The sequence below is a fragment of the Haemaphysalis longicornis genome, unplaced genomic scaffold (genome assembly GCF_048455015.1).
Source record: "Haemaphysalis longicornis isolate Haplotype H1 unplaced genomic scaffold, Haemaphysalis longicornis Haplotype H1 scaffold_7, whole genome shotgun sequence".
NCBI classification, from domain to species: domain Eukaryota; kingdom Metazoa; phylum Arthropoda; class Arachnida; order Ixodida; family Ixodidae; genus Haemaphysalis; species Haemaphysalis longicornis.
This window is the reverse complement of record NW_027526422.1, coordinates 175,227,919-175,246,094: the sequence shown is the minus strand read 5'-3', so window position 1 is coordinate 175,246,094 and position 18,176 is coordinate 175,227,919. Positions and strand designations below refer to the sequence as shown.

Below are 18,176 nucleotides of genomic sequence, written 5' to 3'. Positions count from 1 at the left end.
GCTTGTTTCAAGTATTCTGAGGGGAGCAGCGCGGGGAGCAGCCACCCAACGTTACTGCAGCCACCCTAGCGCAGGGCACGCTCGCGCGCTCACCGACACATGTTGCCATTGTACGAATGCTGCCGGTACCGACAGCATGGACGAGCGGAATCGTCGGTGCTAAACGTCCCCACACTGCTTTACTGAACATATAAAATGTAATGTATAACGTAATAGCACTACAAATTTTTACTTCAAATGTTTTCTTTTACTGCACGGATTTCTCTTGCACATATCTAAATCGGCCGGAGTGCGCCTAAACGAGGAGGCAACCATGGAGTGAAAACAGTGGGTGGAGTGACGCCGACGACGCATCGCACGCACGCATCGAACCGTGTGTCTCAAATTAACGCATGCGACTAGTCGTGGCAGCCGTATTTCTGACCAGTCTGCGCCGCGTCGGACCGCGCGGCCGTGCATGTGTCTCGTCCTTAAGTCGCGCTTGCAGAGGGGCGCACGAAAATGACGAAAACGATGAGCTCACTCTAGTCTTGCTCAACATAAGGTAATTGACATGCCATGCGGCCGACCTCAACCACGAAACCACAACGATAATAAAACTCAACTTTGTGTCGGTCAATAATCACCTACGACAGCTTCGTCACTCAAGTCTTGCGCGTGAGCGAAAGCTTCCCTGAACTAAATTTTTTTTCTCAAGCCGCACATGTTGCTTCCCTCGAAACACACCTAGTGACCGAGACTGACCTCAAGTTAAAGGCCGCGTTGACCCCACTTACCAACACCATTCAGCAAGCAGAAGCCCCTATACGCGCGAAATTATCCGTACCCATCGAAGAACACGAATCTATGGATGCGAGCCTGATCCGCACCAACAACCCGAATCCTCTCCTGCCACAGCGATTATGAAAAAATCCAAACTCGTATTTCCACCCGCACACATAACCCAACAAACGCACACTTCCAAGGACACAAGGACAGCACCTGGACGCCCATGAAGACACTACCCACCTTCCCGCAACACATCCTTCTACGGCAATGCCGATATTTCACAAGCGAGGAACATAAACTAGATATCTTCCTCGCATCTGATCCTGCAGACGTAGTCCCTCTGTAAGAAACGAATGTCCGACAACCTAAACTGATTGCCTACGAAACTTTCACAACTGACCCCTATCACCGGACGGCTACTTTTGTACAAGCTCATCTCCCGGTGTTAATATCCTTGCCTTTGATAACCCCAACACGTTTGTAGAAGGCCTGCCGACAACAAATTAAACATAGCTCTTCATTCTCAACGTGTATAGCACACCTACCCACCAACTCAATGATGTGAACACTACTACCCAAAAAAGCTCTTACAACAGCAAAAGACCCGGAGAATGTACTTGAAAGACTTGAAAGTACTTGGATACTTCAACGCCCCATACATGGGATGGGGATACCACCAAAACTCAAAGAAAGGCACGTGACTACGACCTTACTCAACCTATCCGCATCGGAAATAGCGTAACGCGTGACACTATTCCGGACCTCTCTTACGAAGAACGGCCCGCTAATACAGTGGACTTGCCAAGCCACACTATTCCGGACCTCTCTTACGAAGAACTGCCTGCTAATGCAGTGGACGTGCCAAGCCAATCGCTTAGGCAGTGATCATGCTATTATCTCCATCAAACTAACTTACCAAAGTAAACTAATACGAATCGGGCAAGCTCGAGTCATCGACTGGCAAAAAGTTCGCAACGAAAACGCACCTTTACCTTCCCCGAAAGACAATCTCGCCGCATAGATTGATGCACTCGAACAACGACTGCAGAAGCACACGAAAACGATATCATTGACGGCAGCACACCCGGTAGCACCCGCATTTCCTCAACATTTGGGAAGCCAGGCAGATAGTTACTAGGCGGTGGCGTAAACAAAAGCACAGTAAACGCCTACAGTGACGTATTGATGTCCTAAACCAACAAGCCCAAGACTACTCCAAGAACTTAAAGAATCAGAACTGGGCATCTTTCTGCAATAAGCTTCAAGGTACGCTAAGCACAAAAGAAACATGGCAAATACTGCGCTCTTATCGACAGAGAACAGGCGCGCACAATTACTTCTAACCTAATTCACCGACTGATACAGACCTCAGACTTATCACTTGACGAACTCCTACAATCAATTCGACGGAAAATCTTGGGCCAAGAATGTCAATACGTACCACCAAATGATTCTAAGCACTATACCGGAAATGAAAATGCAGAGTTAGACTCACCGTTCACCATCGAAGAACTCCATCAGATGCTACAAATGTTAAGACGCAACAGCGCCCCAGGACACGATCCAATAACCAACCGACTACTCCGCAATGTAGACGAAGAAACCATACTTGCCCTGCTTGACCTTTTCAATCAACATTGAGAAGCCGGAACTCAGTCTGAACAGTTGAAAATATCGGATATCACCCTCATACCGGAATCCCACACACCCCTACGACACAACAATCTCCAGCCTACCTCTCTTATGTCTTGTGTTGGCAAAATTTTTGAGCACTTGGTTCATAGACGTCTCACGAAGCACCTCGAAACAACCGGACAGTATTCCAACACCATGTTTGGCTTTTCTACCGGTCTATTCACTCAAGACGTGCTGCTACTGCTCAAAGAACAAGTAATCCAAACCCTTAGTCACAGCCATCCCAAAATGATCATGACTCTCTGCGTGCAGGGAGCATTCGATTACATTTACCATTTTGCAATTCTGGACAATCTTGCACTACACACTGCGGCCATCGACCGTTCAGCTACGCGAAGGCTTTCCTCTGCAGCCGAACGGCCACACTTCGACTCGGCCCGCGCTCGACCCCCCTTTTTGACATACCTGCGCGTGGCACACCCCAAGGCTCCGTTATTTCACCCCTCATCTTTAATATTGTTTTACTTCATCAGTAGCATTTCGGCTGGCGTACCCTTAAATTTTCCCGCCATTTTTTCGCGGGGCTACCATGGTTGCCAGACCAGGACTGTCCTCCCCTTTACGGACTGCCTTTACGGGCCCCATACGTTTGTAGTACCTCCCCTAGTGGTGAAGCGAGCTCGACCACATCCCAAACCTTCACCATGCTTTCTATGCCAACGGAATTACGCTGTGGATAATTCAAGAGTCAGTCGGAGCCCAAAAAGACACCCTACAGCAAGCCATAAACAACATCAATACGTATCTCATACCACGAGGGTCAAGTGGATACTTTACGTATTCTTGGCGTTACTTTCCATCATGATAGCTCTGGTGCCGCCCTTATCCCTCAACTCGACAAAACATGCGCCCAGCTTACCCATCTGATACAAGAGAGAAAGAGAGAATCAACCTTTATTAAGCCCATTAAATGGTTAGTGCACGCAGGCACCAGATGGGGTGGAACATTTTTCGCGGGTCCCATATGCGTCCCATATCCTGGCCCCTGACTGCCAGCGCGAGCTTGGTTGTCAGGTCGGGGCCGCACAACAAGGTCTCCCATCGCTCTTGAGGGTTGGTGCTGAGGAATTTAGGGGGGAGGGGGGGTGGGGATTCTTGAGGTGAGTGCTCTCGGCTGTGACGTGTGCCAGGGTGCCTTCCTTGCTCTTGCAGTACGGGCACTTGATATCGTGCTCCTCTGGGTACGTTATGTGTAAAAGGACGGGAGCCTACACCTGCCTTCTCTGTTTAGCTCGGTAATGTCTCTGTAGCTCGTGACGGGGCGTGGCAGTCCCGGCTCGTCCTCGGCCCGGTTGGTCAGTTCTCGGGCGTAGTAGTCGGAGAGTTCGTTGCCTTCCCCTAGCGAGTCAGCCGGCACCTACGCGAGCTCTATGGCTCGTCCCGGTGGCCTGCGTCTGGACAGAAGCACTAGTGCCGCGGGAGAGGTCTTTCCTTGCGGTAGATTGCGTAGGCTGTTTTAGAGGCTGTGGCCATGGTACTCACTCCCGGATGTGCGAGAGCGAGGGCCACGGCCAGTTCTTCGGCTTCGGACGGGTTCGTCGTTCTGATCGACGTGCTGGTGACCAGTCTGTCGATGGTCGTCGCTCTGGTTCCATGTTTGGGGAGCGAGGCGTCCGCGTAGAGAATCTTCGGGTCCTCTTCCAGATGCCGGGCTAGTGTTCTGGCCCTTGCGGAGGGTATCGTCGTTTGTCCCCGGCTGCATGTTTATGGGGAGCGGTTTGGTCTTTATCGCGTCCCTCCATTCCTGGGGTAGCGTTTCCGTCGTCGGTTGCGGTTAGATCTTCCATCCCGCCTTGCGCAGGACGGCCCGGCCGTGCTTGGTTCGGCTCAGCCGCATTCTTTGTTTGGAAAGGTGGGCTTCCACTACTTCTTCCGCCGTGTTGTGCTTGCCCATTCCCAGCAACTCTTGCGCTGACTAGTGGACGGGCACGCCCATGGCGAGCTTGACCGCTTTTCTGAACGTCGTTTTCAGCGTTTCCCAGTCCGCCTTCGTTAGTTGGAGCTACGGGGCGGGTACGTGATGCATGACACGACGAACGGCTGGACCAGGCGCGGGGCGTCGTCTTCTTTGATGCCTCGGTTCTTGTTGGTGACCCTGCGGATCATGCTCAGGATTTGTTCGCACGTTGTCTTGATCTTGTTGACAGCCGCGTACGCCTTGCGGTCGTCCTTCAGCAGGAGTCCTAGGATCCGGATCTGCTGCGTTGGCTTGACTTCTGTGCCTTCGATGTTGACTACCACGTTCCGCGGCAGCTCTTTCTTCGGTCTGTCGGGTTGCACCATTAGTAGCTCCGACTTCTGCGGGGCGCGTCTCATGCCGCGTCCTTTTTGCGTACTCGTGGACAGTCTGTCCGCAATGAGTTTGTGGCCGTCTCCTCCGTAGGCGTTCGACACCTTCGTGAGGTTGCGATTGGTTACAGATTTCCTGCTCAGTGGGTCGATCATGCGTCTGAGCAGGCACCAGGTCTTGTGCGCCGAAAGCTTGCCCTGCAGTCCATCGCAGGTGTTCATCCAATTTTCGCGGCACAGCTTGGCGGTGTAAATGGAGTACATCATACCCCTTCGGCGGCGTACTTCGTACCTCTTCGGCACTTAAGGCCCAACCACATGCAGCGTATTTCCGGCGTCGCGCGAGCGTCAGCGTCGTTCGGCGTCAACGCGCGGGCCCGCAGGAGAGGGCGAGTAACCGCATGGGACCGGCGAAATCACGCGCCGGCGTGCGCGCTCGACGCTTCTTTCGGCGTCCAGCGCGGGATTGAACAGTCGCCGGTATTTGTAGCGCAGGGATTTCCATTTTTTATGCACGGTTTCTGCGGCGCAAACACACGAAAACAATGACTTGTTACAATAACTATGCGCACAGGCTGCAGCGCAGGTGACAAGTGCCTTACCTCCGTCCGCAACACCAGGCGCCACGGCTGCTGCCACTTCATCCGACAACGTCTGTTTGCGGGGTTTGTTCTTTTTATCTTTGTGTTTAGCCTGTCATAGAGAGGGGCGGGCTGCGACTGCAGTTATTAATGCCTCAGCGTCGATGTTCGGCATGCCGGCCACCATTAAAACAGCGAGACGGACTGGCACAACCGGAAACTGGCATCAGCGCCGCTTCCGCCGCTTGCGCCGATATCTGGCGAGCGTAGATATCGGCGTCGCCCGAGCGTCAGCCCGCGTCGCCATGCATTTTGGCGCGCGCGCTGACGCTCGCCGACGCCGAATTGATTGATTGTAGGGTTTAACGCGCCGACGCAACGCAGGCGATGAGGCGCGCCGTAGTGGAGGGCTCCGGATTAATTTTGACCACCTGGGGATCTTTAACGTGCGCCGAAATCTCGTACACACGGGCGTTTTTGCTTTTCGCCTCCATCAGAAAAGCGGCCGCCGCGGCCGGGAATCGAACCCGCGACCTCGTGCTCAGCAGCACAACGCCTTAGCCACTGAGCCACCGCGGCGGGTTCGCCGACGCCGAATGACGCTGACGCTCGCGCGACGCCGAAAATGCGCTGCATGTGGTTGGGCCTTTAGGCTGCAGTGAAAGTCTGTTCGGACGTTGTAGAGTGTGTGGTTATTAAACAGGAAGAATGAAAAAAAAATCCAGCCTAGTAGCTGTCTATGGAAGGATGACACCTTTACCTGGCTGGATGAAATTTGGAGAAGATAGGAAAGAAGTAAACATTAAGTAAAGGATGGAAAAGGTTACAATAGTTAGAAAAAGGATAGACGAGGTGGGTAGAAGAGGAGAGGAGTAAGTTGTTCGTTGCCACCGTGACTGGGGACCGCCGTGCGCTACCACAACACCAACACAGTATTCTGGCGTCACGCTGCGTCCGGGAGATGAATCTTGACGGGAACGGTGAAGCGTAGAAGCGAGGCTGTGCAGTGAACAGCTGTCCACGGCGATCCGAAGTCTGGAAATCTTGCTGTGTGGACGCCCGAGCAGAGGAGCGGGAGCTCGCGCTCGACGGCCTGACGCAGCAGAGCGTCCTCCGCTCGAAAAACGAAGAACCATGGCCCCGCGACGTGTGAAGCCAACGACGACCGAAGCCCAACTCCAGCAAACTGGAGCGAACTGAAGGAAGGGGGAACTTAACCGCAACAGAGAGTTTCACCTTAGCGTGCTACCGTGTTACCATACCGTTTCCGTAGCACCGGGACCCGGGTGGGCATGTAGCGCATACGTTCCGGTAGGATGGTTTAGTTCCGGTGACGGGCGGTCCTGCCTCGCCGGGCCTGGGCATTCGTTTCGATGAGGTGGCCCACCCCGCCGTGTCCACGCGCGCATGCGCAGTCAGGTGCCGGTACAACGGAAACGGTACGGTAACACACTAACACGTACGGTAAGCTTAAACTCTCTAGTGCCAAGACACCTTTGGTCGCTAATGCCCTATGACGTAGCTCGGGGTCTCATTGTCACGCTGTCGGGTTAGGCCTGGATCAGCAGTGCTCTCACGTTTGTATCATTGTCCCTCCAACCTCGTTCACCATAATCGAGAAGTGCCCATTTTTCACGGTCCCCGATGTAGTGACCCATTCCTCGCACTCGAATTTTATGGGGAAATGAATACAGGAATGCAGGTACTAGCTGCCTCAGTTATTCCATGTCACCAGTGGAATGACTTCTTGTGACGTTTTCGCCGGGAAGGAAACGCATCAATCAGGTCTGACATGTTGAACCAATAAACATGGACGCATCTTTAACCCGGAACCGATTTGAAAACTTAAACATCCGCACAAGAAGGTGCTCCATTGGTAAAAGCTCCTTATCCGGCGCGTTGAGTTATGTGCTACAGCCGCTTTTCCGCTTCAAATGAGTTCGGCGCTTGCAGGTTTCATGGGATTACTTAGGGGAGATCGTCAATTCGGATCCCGAGTCAACTGCACGTGCAGCTGCCGAGGTCTTTCATTACTGAAACAGTACCGCCATTGTGCAGTTTCACCACTGTTTCGTTCTCTTCCCGATGCACGCACTATGCTACCATCTTAAAAAATCGCGCGAGTAGTGCTTAGGTTAGGTTAGTGCTTAGCGTAGAATTTTTACAGCCCACTGACACGCGACGCGCATTATTATGCACACAGCTCGCACGTATAGGGAGGAATAAAAGCATCCAAGCACAGCGTATGTGGCTGTGGGTACTACTGAGCACCAAAAGCACACGATGTCTCTAGTCAAACCAGATAGCCGTACTAATTACAACTCATATAAGCGGACTTTGAGTGCGGAAGCAGTGCTGGGTACTTTTCACCATCAGTCAGTGACAACGTATTATTCCGAAGTACGAGAAAAGAGTCAACGCGGCGATTTTGTTGCCAGGGAACTAATGACAGATGCTGTGCTTTCGAACAACCCAGGGCGAAGGCCTCAACGAGACCAACTTCTACAAGAACCTGCTGCTCATCGCCAGGAAGAAGGCTCAAGTGCAGAGAGCGGTGGTTTCAGGCGCAGTGCCCTTCGTACCCAGGTGAAGGGCCCAACGTACTTTTTCTGACGAACGGGGCGTTTAATCGGCTTTGCTCTTTGTTGTCGTACAATATGCAGGCCATTCCTCTTCGTACGTTGGGCCACAGTTCGCGCTTGGCGCAACGGAAGTTGTGGCCTAACTTTGCAAAAATCTTTTCTTGAGCATATATATAGACGGCTTTGTTTATGTTTATCTTCAGGCTATGATTCGGAATGCTGCAGGCAGGTAGAAATTCAGGCAGCGCTCCAGGCAACGCCAGAATTAAATTCAGCTGCGATCGGCCGGTGGTAATTACTAGAGAATGTGAATGAACACTTGGTTATACCGATCACATAGTTTGTAGGATTGCCGATGAACCTGTTGACACGATACAGTTAGAAACAGACGGGAGTGATAAGGGACGCTGAGCGAAGGTGATGCAACAAAACTGCACAGCGATCTCAATACAGGTTCGGTTTCCGACAGAATCAGATCACGCAACTTCGTTAGAAGCAAGGATGGTACATAGAAAACATGCAAAAAAAAACGAACTAAAGGTTTTGCACTCTTTCAATCAGTTTTTGTTTTCAGCAGGGATGTGCCAAGCTTTAAAAATTGTACTATTGAAACAGTTTCCACGCTAACACGTAACCTGCGTTCAAAAACCCACACGATATGTCCACCCGACGCCAGAACGGATTTACGCGTGAATGGTCGTTCACTTAAAATGAAGAATAAATGCTTAGTCACCTGAGGTTTTTTCGGCACTGTTGCCAATGCTGACTTGAGTTCGCAGTACCTTGTTTCCATTCAGGCTCCCACGTTCATCTGGCAGTTTTCGTGTCTTTTCAGTGGCGTCAACCACATGGGACTGACACCGGTCTACGACCCGATAAAGAACACCTTGTGTGAGTGGACTGAAGTGCACTATTTGTTTTGTGCGACCGCCAGAAAGTAATTGATGCGACAGGATGGTTCTACTGGGCACTATTTAGTGCAAGGCAACTCAGCAAAACTTTCTGCTTTCCTCGTCATCCTTGCTCGCTGTAGCGGAAGTCGAAATAAAGAAACGTGTAAGCTAGCGGGTGCTGGAACAACACGAGTGATATATGAGGGATAACGTTTATCTGAAGAATTTGTGGAGGTTATGTTATGAATATATTTCAATATTTTTCGATACTTGAGCGGCTACAATTAGAGAGTTATAGCACAGTGGAGAACCGGTTCCGGTACGTTACCCGGTTGGCGACCGGCGCTACTGAGCGTGCACAGGGGCGAAAAATCTGGTTGTGCGCATGCGTGGGTGTACCGGGTACCGTACCTGTTACCGGGTACCGGGTGTACCGGGTACCATACCCGGGTACCGTACCGTACCAGGTACCGGGTACCTGTTCTCCGTTCTGCTCTCTCTATGAACGGCTCCATACAATTGTACAATGTAAACATGCGCGCTAGAATCAGTGAATAAAACCCAACCGAAAGGCTGCGGCAATGATTTACGCCTATAAGATACGCGAACTTGGCGTCTCCGTGGGGTGCTAACTAGTAGCTCTTGCTTTAAAAAACATCTGAAACATAATCTCGTAAAGGCCACTGCCTACGAATTGGAGGCTGCGTTCTTGGTAATTCCTTTAGAAACCATTAAATTTTAGGTTTCACACACTGCTGTTGTCACAGCGCAAATAAATTCGCAATAACGCAGGATTGCCAAAATAATGCTGACTTCTTAAGGCCTTTGATAATACACTAATAATCAACAGCGTGACCATTCAGTTTTATTTTAGCTGGAAGAACCAACGTGTCCCCCTCCTGTGTGTTTTCGAAGCATCGTAACGGCCGGATTTTTATGTTGTGCAAAAGGCACATAATGAGAACTATGCTGCTGCTTCTGCTGCTGATGATGATGGAAAGGCGCATTAAGAAAACGCGCCGCCCTCTGTGTAGCTCTTCAGCATCTCGAAGTATGATGAGTTGTCGCATGGGTTTAAGGTTGTTGGTATTTAGGTCTGTGTCAGCTGTAATAAAATTTCATTTGCGAGTAACAGTGCTTTTGTTTGTCTACTTCCTTCTGGAGTCAGTTTCTAGCGTGCGCTACTAGAAATGCTGAAAAAGCACTACAAGCTAGACCAGTTGCGAATTTTTTTCTGTGTTGCTCACGCGTACTTCTGTTTTTGTTGCAGTCGTTCCATACGGGATACTAGTGGAGCCATTCTTCATGGGCGCAACACCGTAAGTGTGCCTGTAAAGAACTAAGTTCCAGGTCCTCTGTTCTCGCAGACATGCCCATGGAAGAACGTTTAGGTGTATATGGCACAGCAGGTAAAAATGGCTCATGTTTAAAGGAGCCACGAAGACAAAATACAACTTCGTGTAATTTGAAAGAACTAGGATTCAGTACCTCACTAAGCTCCATTACAGCCCCAAAAGATGTTTTTTAACGAAAAAAAGCAAGAAGTATTTAAAAACTTTAAAATTTTGCGCCACAGTGACGTGTTATGAGCAAGAATGACGTCATACGGCCCAACAGTGCGTTAACTGCACGTTAGCATTCAAGTGATGCGGTCAAATGGAACTAGAGGCCCCATTACAGACGTCAGTCATGCCTCGTCACGACAGGTCAGTTAGGCGGCCGCCAATCGCACAAACAAGGTTCCGTGACGTCATAGTAAAGTTGCGAGAAATTGGCTAGGGGGTCGCGACTGTTTCACACGTTTTCTTTAATATCTCCATTATTTGTTCGAAAATTGCGATGATATTGGTATCATTGTTATCGGGACTAAGCAGTCTTTCTAATAAACCAACTTGTATTTCGTCTTCATGGCTCCTTTAACACTCCTAAACCTTGCTATCATGAGTGAAAGCAAAAACCATGCACACAGTGTTCTGTAAAAGTTTAGCTTTGCTCGGGATTTCGCAGCCTGCCGTCTCGCTATATCTAATGGATGATTTGATTAATCTGTTCGCTTCCGTAAAGGGCACGCACACAGCCCACCTGGTGCCCCATTGATGGTGAGACTGAGGAACCATGCGCTACAAAGCAGCCGGCAAAGCACTGCTTGGTTTGCGTGCATCGTGTGTTTCTGAAGCATTCATTCCGATAAATTCAGTAAGCGTAGTGTTTAAATATAACACCTGATCGCAAATGGCCCAGTCGCCGCTGAGCAATATGGTGCATAGGAAGCAGCCGTACTCTCCCGACGAAACTACGAGCAAGCGAATCGATAAGGAAGGCGCAGCTTAAGCGCCGGTGGCTCAAGTTCATCGGGACGCGATGAATGACCTTGAAATATGTAAGGTAGTAGAGCTTTCGCACTAAAAATGAAATTTATATAGGTATAGCAGCATGCAAACGTCAAACGGTGCGTTTCATCAAGGGACGCTCTCAGGGACGACACGAAAACCCGCTGCCTCTCGTCCCGCTCGTCCATGCAAAGTCGAGTGGGCCGACTGGCATCTGAAAGTTTCCAAGCGACAGAATAGCAGTAATTCCGCAAAGTAGTCCCGTTTTTTATATTTACATTAAGCATTGGTGAACCAGCGTACCATTGATAACGAAGCCGTATTTGATGACCATATTGTTAATTTTGGTGTAACCAAGATAATTTGTGGATGGCAACTGTGCCCGGCATTCCCTTAGCGAGTACCCATATTCTAGTCGTTCCCGGTTCCCGCCACTCAAGGCGGCAGACAGTTCTCTGTTTCCTGTAACCTAGCGATGCGGGCAGCGGTAGTGGAAGATTATATAGCCGGGGCGAAATAGCTCGTGAATCTTAGTTTGTCGACTTGAGCTTCTGTTTGGATCGGTACATTGGTCCCTGTGACGACTGAGAGAAAAAAATAAACGAACGCTATGCAGGCGGGAGGACCTGACGAATGTGAACCATTAAGGGTCGCCACCAGGTCCGCTCCCTCCGTCGGGCCGAGCCAGCTTTGGAGAGCAGAGGCAGGGTGAGATAGGGATTTAAGATGAGTTGGCAGTGATGTTGCGAACCGAAGCAGTCTCAAAGAACATGCTGCGTGTCGGCAAAGCCGGAGCAGTGGGGCACCATGCAGGGCTGCGACGGCCTTCTAATCGCTGTAGCCTGTGTGGGGTAGGATCGAAGGCTGTGCGTTTGCGCCTGCCGGATGAGGCAAGCATCTGCTCGGGTTACCAGGTGAGAGGAAGGATGGAGAGTCTGCTTATCGCTGGCTAACTCTAGAAAAGTCTGGCTTCGAAGTACACGGGCTTGCCGCGCCTGCGTGGGCGGGTGGAAAGGGATTGGCCAGGGCGTCTCCGAGTCTCCCGGTTGGTACGGAGCGCGGAAGCGCTGATGGCCCAGCTCGTTGCCCGGGACGCCTGCGTGACCAGGCTCCCAGTCCAGCACGTAGCTAGTACCTGTGTGGTCAGATAAGCGTGGAATGTACGCGTCATATTAATGGGAAGCAACTGCTCCGGGAACAAGCGGAGATTATCCTGACTGCCGCTAAGGGTCATGTGGTTCCCAGAGGTGGCTAAGGATAAGAGTACGTCGGTGATTGCTTGGGCCTCGAGAAACAACAGGGCGGAATGAGCGCCCGAGCTTCTTTAAGTCAAGGGCCGGTGGGCAGAAGGAACATCTACTGTGACCCCGCTTGCGTTGGGAGGAGGAGGCATCTGTGCACGTCGCTGTTGCTAGATCCCCATAGCGGTAGTAAAGAGTGCATACTCGAGCTTGGCCACGTCCTGGATGTGAGGTTGCGGATACGTAGATTGGAATAGTAGGAACTGTAAGGTGAGGGAATAGTTAATATCGGGTAAAAAAGACGCTTCGTAATGGAGAGGATAGGAGAAGACGGCCATTCCAGGTAAGCTGGAGGTGAGTGTGTTGTGCCGCCAAATGAAGATCAACGTGATCTGACAGTGACGCGAACAGCTGAGCAACTCCAACAGCTAGGGGGTATATCCAAGCGCACTTAGAGCTAGACGCGTGGCAGGCAAGAGGAGCCGCTAAAGATGGGACTGCTGTCACTCCTCACTAGGAAGTGGGGTGGCATCAATAGTGAGTTCTGCATGAGAAGTTTGGTCGTTACCTTATCCCAGAAACGTTCATCAGTGACCACGAGTTAAATTTCTGCGGGGATAGCGTGAGACTAACGCAACCTGAAGGCTGTTGGAGAGTTAAGCTGGGCTGCCATTAGAACACCAACAGTTTATATTGTCGGCGTACAGTCCGAGTGAGATATTACGAATGAAATGACAAGAGGCAGATGGCGATAAATTAAAGAGTAGGGGAAAGACGGCTCCCTGAGGAACGCCCCATATAAGAATCTAGGGGGGCGAGCCGGTAGTCTTCCAACATCAGAGTGACGTTGTGTGTGCGAAAATTGACTACTCCAAGAAGGCGTCGAGGGAGAAATTATGGTGTTATACGTTCCAATAGCAGTTTTCTAACTACGGTCATTAGGAAGAGTAAAATGGACTGTTCATCGGCTTAAATGTAGTAGTTGTAATGTTTTGCACTAGTCCAGAAAGCCCCTACAATTATCCTTTTTGATAATCAGTATGTGATTATATGCTAATACTGAATCTCAGGGTCCCATATCTTGTAGACTGCGGCTTATGACGTTTAATACGTTTACGATTTGTAATCGATAACGCGGCATTCTTTCTTTGATGGCAAAGGTAGGTAAAAAGCCCCCATAAATGGACCTTCCTTCAGATTATCAGGTTTACGGCAATAGCTAAAGCAAAGTTGCCTTGTGTGATTCGGGATGACATTGTATCGGGATGCTAGTAGTCTCATCGCGACGGCAGAAGCAGTTATAGGGCGATAGCTAAGCAATGGGTGGCATGCGCACCGGCCTCGATAGAAGCGATCTAGGGACTGGCCTATACAGCGCATATGGATTATTTCGCAGCGACACAGACAATTACGTTAACAAGGTGAACACGCTAATAATGAATGTGTGTTGACGTTGAAAGCGTGCCTACCAACGTTCCCGGGGCGCGTGCATCGACTGAGCCGAACGCAGGGTAGGCAGTACGCCGGTCACTGAATTTACGTATGGTTTCGCGCCGCATGCGTTGTTCGTTGATGTGCGTAACTACGTCGGACATTGATTGCTTCGGTTAGCGAGCTAACCTTGCTCTGTGCTATGGTCATAACTCTGTGAAGCGAGAAAATGTGGCTCGGAAAAGGCGCGAAACGGCGCGGATCCAGCTTTTCCCGTTAAAAATATGCGAAATCGAAAAGAGTGCATCAGCAAATCGCTACAACGAACGCTCGATGTCAGGTCACGGGATACAGTAAATATTTTGTTGCCTTTGAGTACTGCATTTCCTAGCCTGCTTTTCAGACCTTTCGTTCGGTCTAGGACGTCGGATGGTCCGACAACTTTCACTTTCACCACGTGAAGGAATTTGTTTCATAAGTACCAACTGAATTACGGGGCCTTATACCGGCGTCATTTGAAAAAAAATCTCGATAATTTAACCGCAGAACACGCGGAAACTCATCCGCACTGCAAAATAGAGGTGAATACGACTCGCTTGTGTCCATTACAATTGCCATTTTGCAGGAGCGTTCACTTTTCCAACGCCGGATTTCTAATTGCCAAGGAAATGCTACAGGCTATATTGGGAACCGGTAAGCAAGTTCAGTGCTTCGGAAAGTAATGAGTTGTGGTACCACAGAAATGCTCGCGCGACATCTGTCTCTGAAAAAAAAAGTTCCTGCGTTTTTGCAGCCGCCCCTTTCCATAGGGGCGATTTCCCGTGCAAGCCGGGTGAACTTCCCAAGCTTTGTAGTCAACACAAGGGCCGAGCGCCAGGCCGGGGAGTGGCTTGTACCTATTTTACCAGTAGGTGCCCGGGGCCACCAAGGCACACGAATGCACATGGTGCCTTCCACAGCCACGGTGGACGCTCAACTCGCAACCGCCTGTGGCAGGCCATGCCGCCAGACTTTCACTCCCGGCAAAGGCGCAACGCGGCAAGATGGCCGGGGGCCCCGCAAGATGGACAAGGGCCCCTCGCAAGGGTAAAGGCAGCTTTCCAAGCGTGGATTCCCCTTTCAAGGGTCCTCACTCGACCGGGGATGCCTGTACCCATTAAAGACACGGGTGGGTGCCCGGCGTTACCAGGATTCGAACCCAGTACCTCCCGCATACGAGGCGAGTGTTGTACCTCTGAGCTATCGCTGCGGTGAAAATTCCTGCGTTTTCGCAGGGCGATTTCCCGGCGATTTCCCGGCTCTATGGAAAGGCCTACGGCGATGGTATAGTGGTAAGGTACCAGGCTCGAATCCAGGGCCGCCGGATACCACCGGTTTCTTTAAAGGGTACGAGCGTCCCCGTAGCGTAGCTCGTCTCTACGGTGGAACAAACGCTTGCAGTTTGACCACAAGCAGCCATGAGGGACCATGTGGTAGATCCCTCGAGCCCCTTCGGGCGGGGTCTGGGACCGCTTTGCACCCACCAGGTCAAGGGTACAAACGCCCCTTGTCTCGGCGGGGGATGAAGGGCTTGGACACGCACTACCACTGCGGCAGACGTGGTGGGTTCCTCTGGAGCCGCTGGTCACCCACCAGAATAAAAATGGAGACAGGCATCCCCCCCCCCCTTCCCCGTACGGGAGATCCAGTGTACTGGAAACCGTTCCACCACGTCGATTTGTACCATGGGGTACGAAAATATAGGAGGTACTTCGGTGCCGCTGGGCACCAACCTTTAACCGTAGAACACGCGGTACAAGTAACTCTTACACAGGGGATCTCGTGCTTGGGAAGTTACCCGACTTTGTCGGGAAATGCCCCAGTGGAAGGGGTCGTAACTTTACACCGCACCGATGGCTTCCCGCCTCGTATGCGGGAAGCACTGGGTTCGAATCCTGGTACCGCCGGGCACCCACCAGTTTATTACCTGGTAGACGCGCCCTGGTCGAGTGCGGAGCCGAGAAAGTGAAATTGACGCCTGGAAAGCTGCCTTTGCCCTGGCGAAGGGCCCCGGACCCTTGTCGATCTGGCGGGGCCCCCGGCCATCATATCGCGTTGCGCCATTGCCTGGGGTGAGAGTCAGGCAGCATGTCCTGCCCAAGGCGGTTGCGAGTTGAGCGTCCACCGTGGCTGTGGAAGGCACCATGTGCATTCGTGTGCCTTAGTGGCGCCGTGCACCTACCGGTAAAATGGGTACAAGCGACTCCCCGGCCTGGCGCTCGGCCCTTGTGTGGGACTACAACGCTTAAGAAGTTCACCCGTCTTGCATGGGAAATCGCCCCTATGGAAAGGGGCGGCTGTAAAAACGCAGAAAATTTTTTTCCCGACACATGGCCTTCGAACACAGAGGCCATGTGCTCCTACCGCTGAGTTGACTGTCCATATATTATGTTACGGAGTGAACTTTCAATAAAAAAATCCAGGATTTCCTTTTTGCTTTTCGAACACGTAAATGAACTCAGGTGGCGGAGTACGTAATGCTTCTGAATGAGCGAGAAAAGTTGAGCTGACAAGTACTTTATTTTTGAACAAAAAAATTGCGGATTTTTGAAACGAGCTCAAATAATGCCGTTTCATGACGACTGCAATGTCGTAGAAAACAGGCTCCATTTTCTTTTTAAGAACTCAGCAGAGCTAATATAATAAAAACAGTAGTACCATGTTGCGATTTCGGTTGAAGTGTAGTGAACAGTTTGCTGATCCACAATTATATTTTCGATATTTTTCAAATCTATGACACCGTTGAAAGCGGATAGTGGCTCGTAATGTAGAATTTTATGCGTAAAGGCTTTGCGGTCAGATCCGTTTTGCTGCCACCTCGTTTAGTGCACGGACACTTAGCGTGTGTTTACCTTAAATTTAAAAAAAATATGTCAATCAAAACTGAGTTGTAGTGCTATAAGGATCTTATAGGTTTGTTGGAATGCTGGCTGCTTGTGACCTAAAGGAGACATCTTTTTTTTTTTTGCACACGGGCTTCTAGTTATTTTAACACACAAGCCACTGAAGTTGGGTGCCGTGACACGGCGTCTGTTCGGTCTTTTCAGGGCAATACTTTCATGACGATGGATTCAAAAACATGTCCTGGTGGTCAACGTTTACGAAAACCAACTACCAGGCAAACAAGGAGTGCATTCACTTTTACATCCACCACAACACCAAGGTACGTGTCTTTACGCAGCCGTTGCAGGTTTCAATTTGGTAGTCCGGAAAGCATCACTCTTTTACGCTTTATTCACTTGGCGACTCCTGGCGACTCCCCCATGCGATTCCGTACCATTTTGGGGAGTGGTAGCTTAAGACTCTATACTTTATGAAGTAACAACGCTGCTCTGTGAATCTGGGCCTCGTAGTTTCGTTCTCCTAAGGGTTTCATACTGTTTATAACACTTCTCACTCCATTGCGCAGAACGCAAATGCACCTTGTCATCAGGTGAAGCAACGATTTTACGTCAACACGACCGAATAAATCGAAGCAACGCACATTAAAATCTGTGGTTATGCTTGTCGGATAAAAGAAGTCAGGCTAATGGATAAGAGCTTGGAATATGTAAGGACGGCCAGGGAATCGCTGTTTTGATTTAAGTAGTAACAGATGTATATGTATGAGGTGATGTATTAAGGTAGGCTTTCCTCGATAGTCAGCTCCTTTGTCGTCGACCTTCCTGTGTCCCCGTCTGTTTAGCGCTTTTGAAAGATGCCTTACCAGTTACTAGCTCGACTTTTCTTACTCTTGGAAAGTTCGTCCGACTTTGACGAACCAAGATATTTCGTCGCGACCGACAATAAGGCATGCGTCATTTCTACAACGTCATTGCTCTGCATAACAGAACTCAAGTTGGAATGTATGCTTTCTAGCAAATTTTTCGACTCTAAGACAAGTCAATTTATTTAATACCACCCTCGTGTTACTGTTCAGAATACCAGTTACGTAGGCCGAATTAGGCTAACGATGTCGTGCTTACGCAGTTCAACCTGACGGACGAAGAAGTGACAGACCTGCAATGGACGGCCGCTGCTCTAGAGGTTGCGTACAAGGTGAGAGAGACAAATAATTACCCTGCGCAACAAACATTGGCAAAATGACGTGTTTCATACATTAAATGCAATGAATGGTAACTAACAAAGATGCGTCTTTATATTCCTAAAATATCTGTCCTTATACCCCACGAACGGAAGCAAGTGCAGAAGTAATACTACATTTCGGACTTTTGTTCGGAAGAATAGTCCATGATGCGTCAAAGTGGTTGCGTTAAAGTGACTTATAAATGTCGAATGCGCGGCGGCGAACGCGACCGGAAGCGGCAAACTGCATTTTGAAGCCGCA

The 18,176-nt window shown here is 50.2% G+C and overlaps 1 long non-coding RNA gene across 1 annotated transcript; it reads left to right on the top strand.

Annotated features, from left to right (window-relative positions):
- The first annotated feature begins 7,785 nt into the window (after positions 1 to 7,785).
- LOC144146670 (uncharacterized) lies at positions 7,786 to 10,131 on the top strand. The gene is made up of 3 exons (XR_013317689.1): positions 7,786 to 7,919; positions 8,751 to 8,806; positions 10,079 to 10,131. It is a non-coding gene; the product is annotated as an uncharacterized LOC144146670 (long non-coding RNA).
- Positions 10,132 to 18,176: the final 8,045 nt, after the last annotated feature.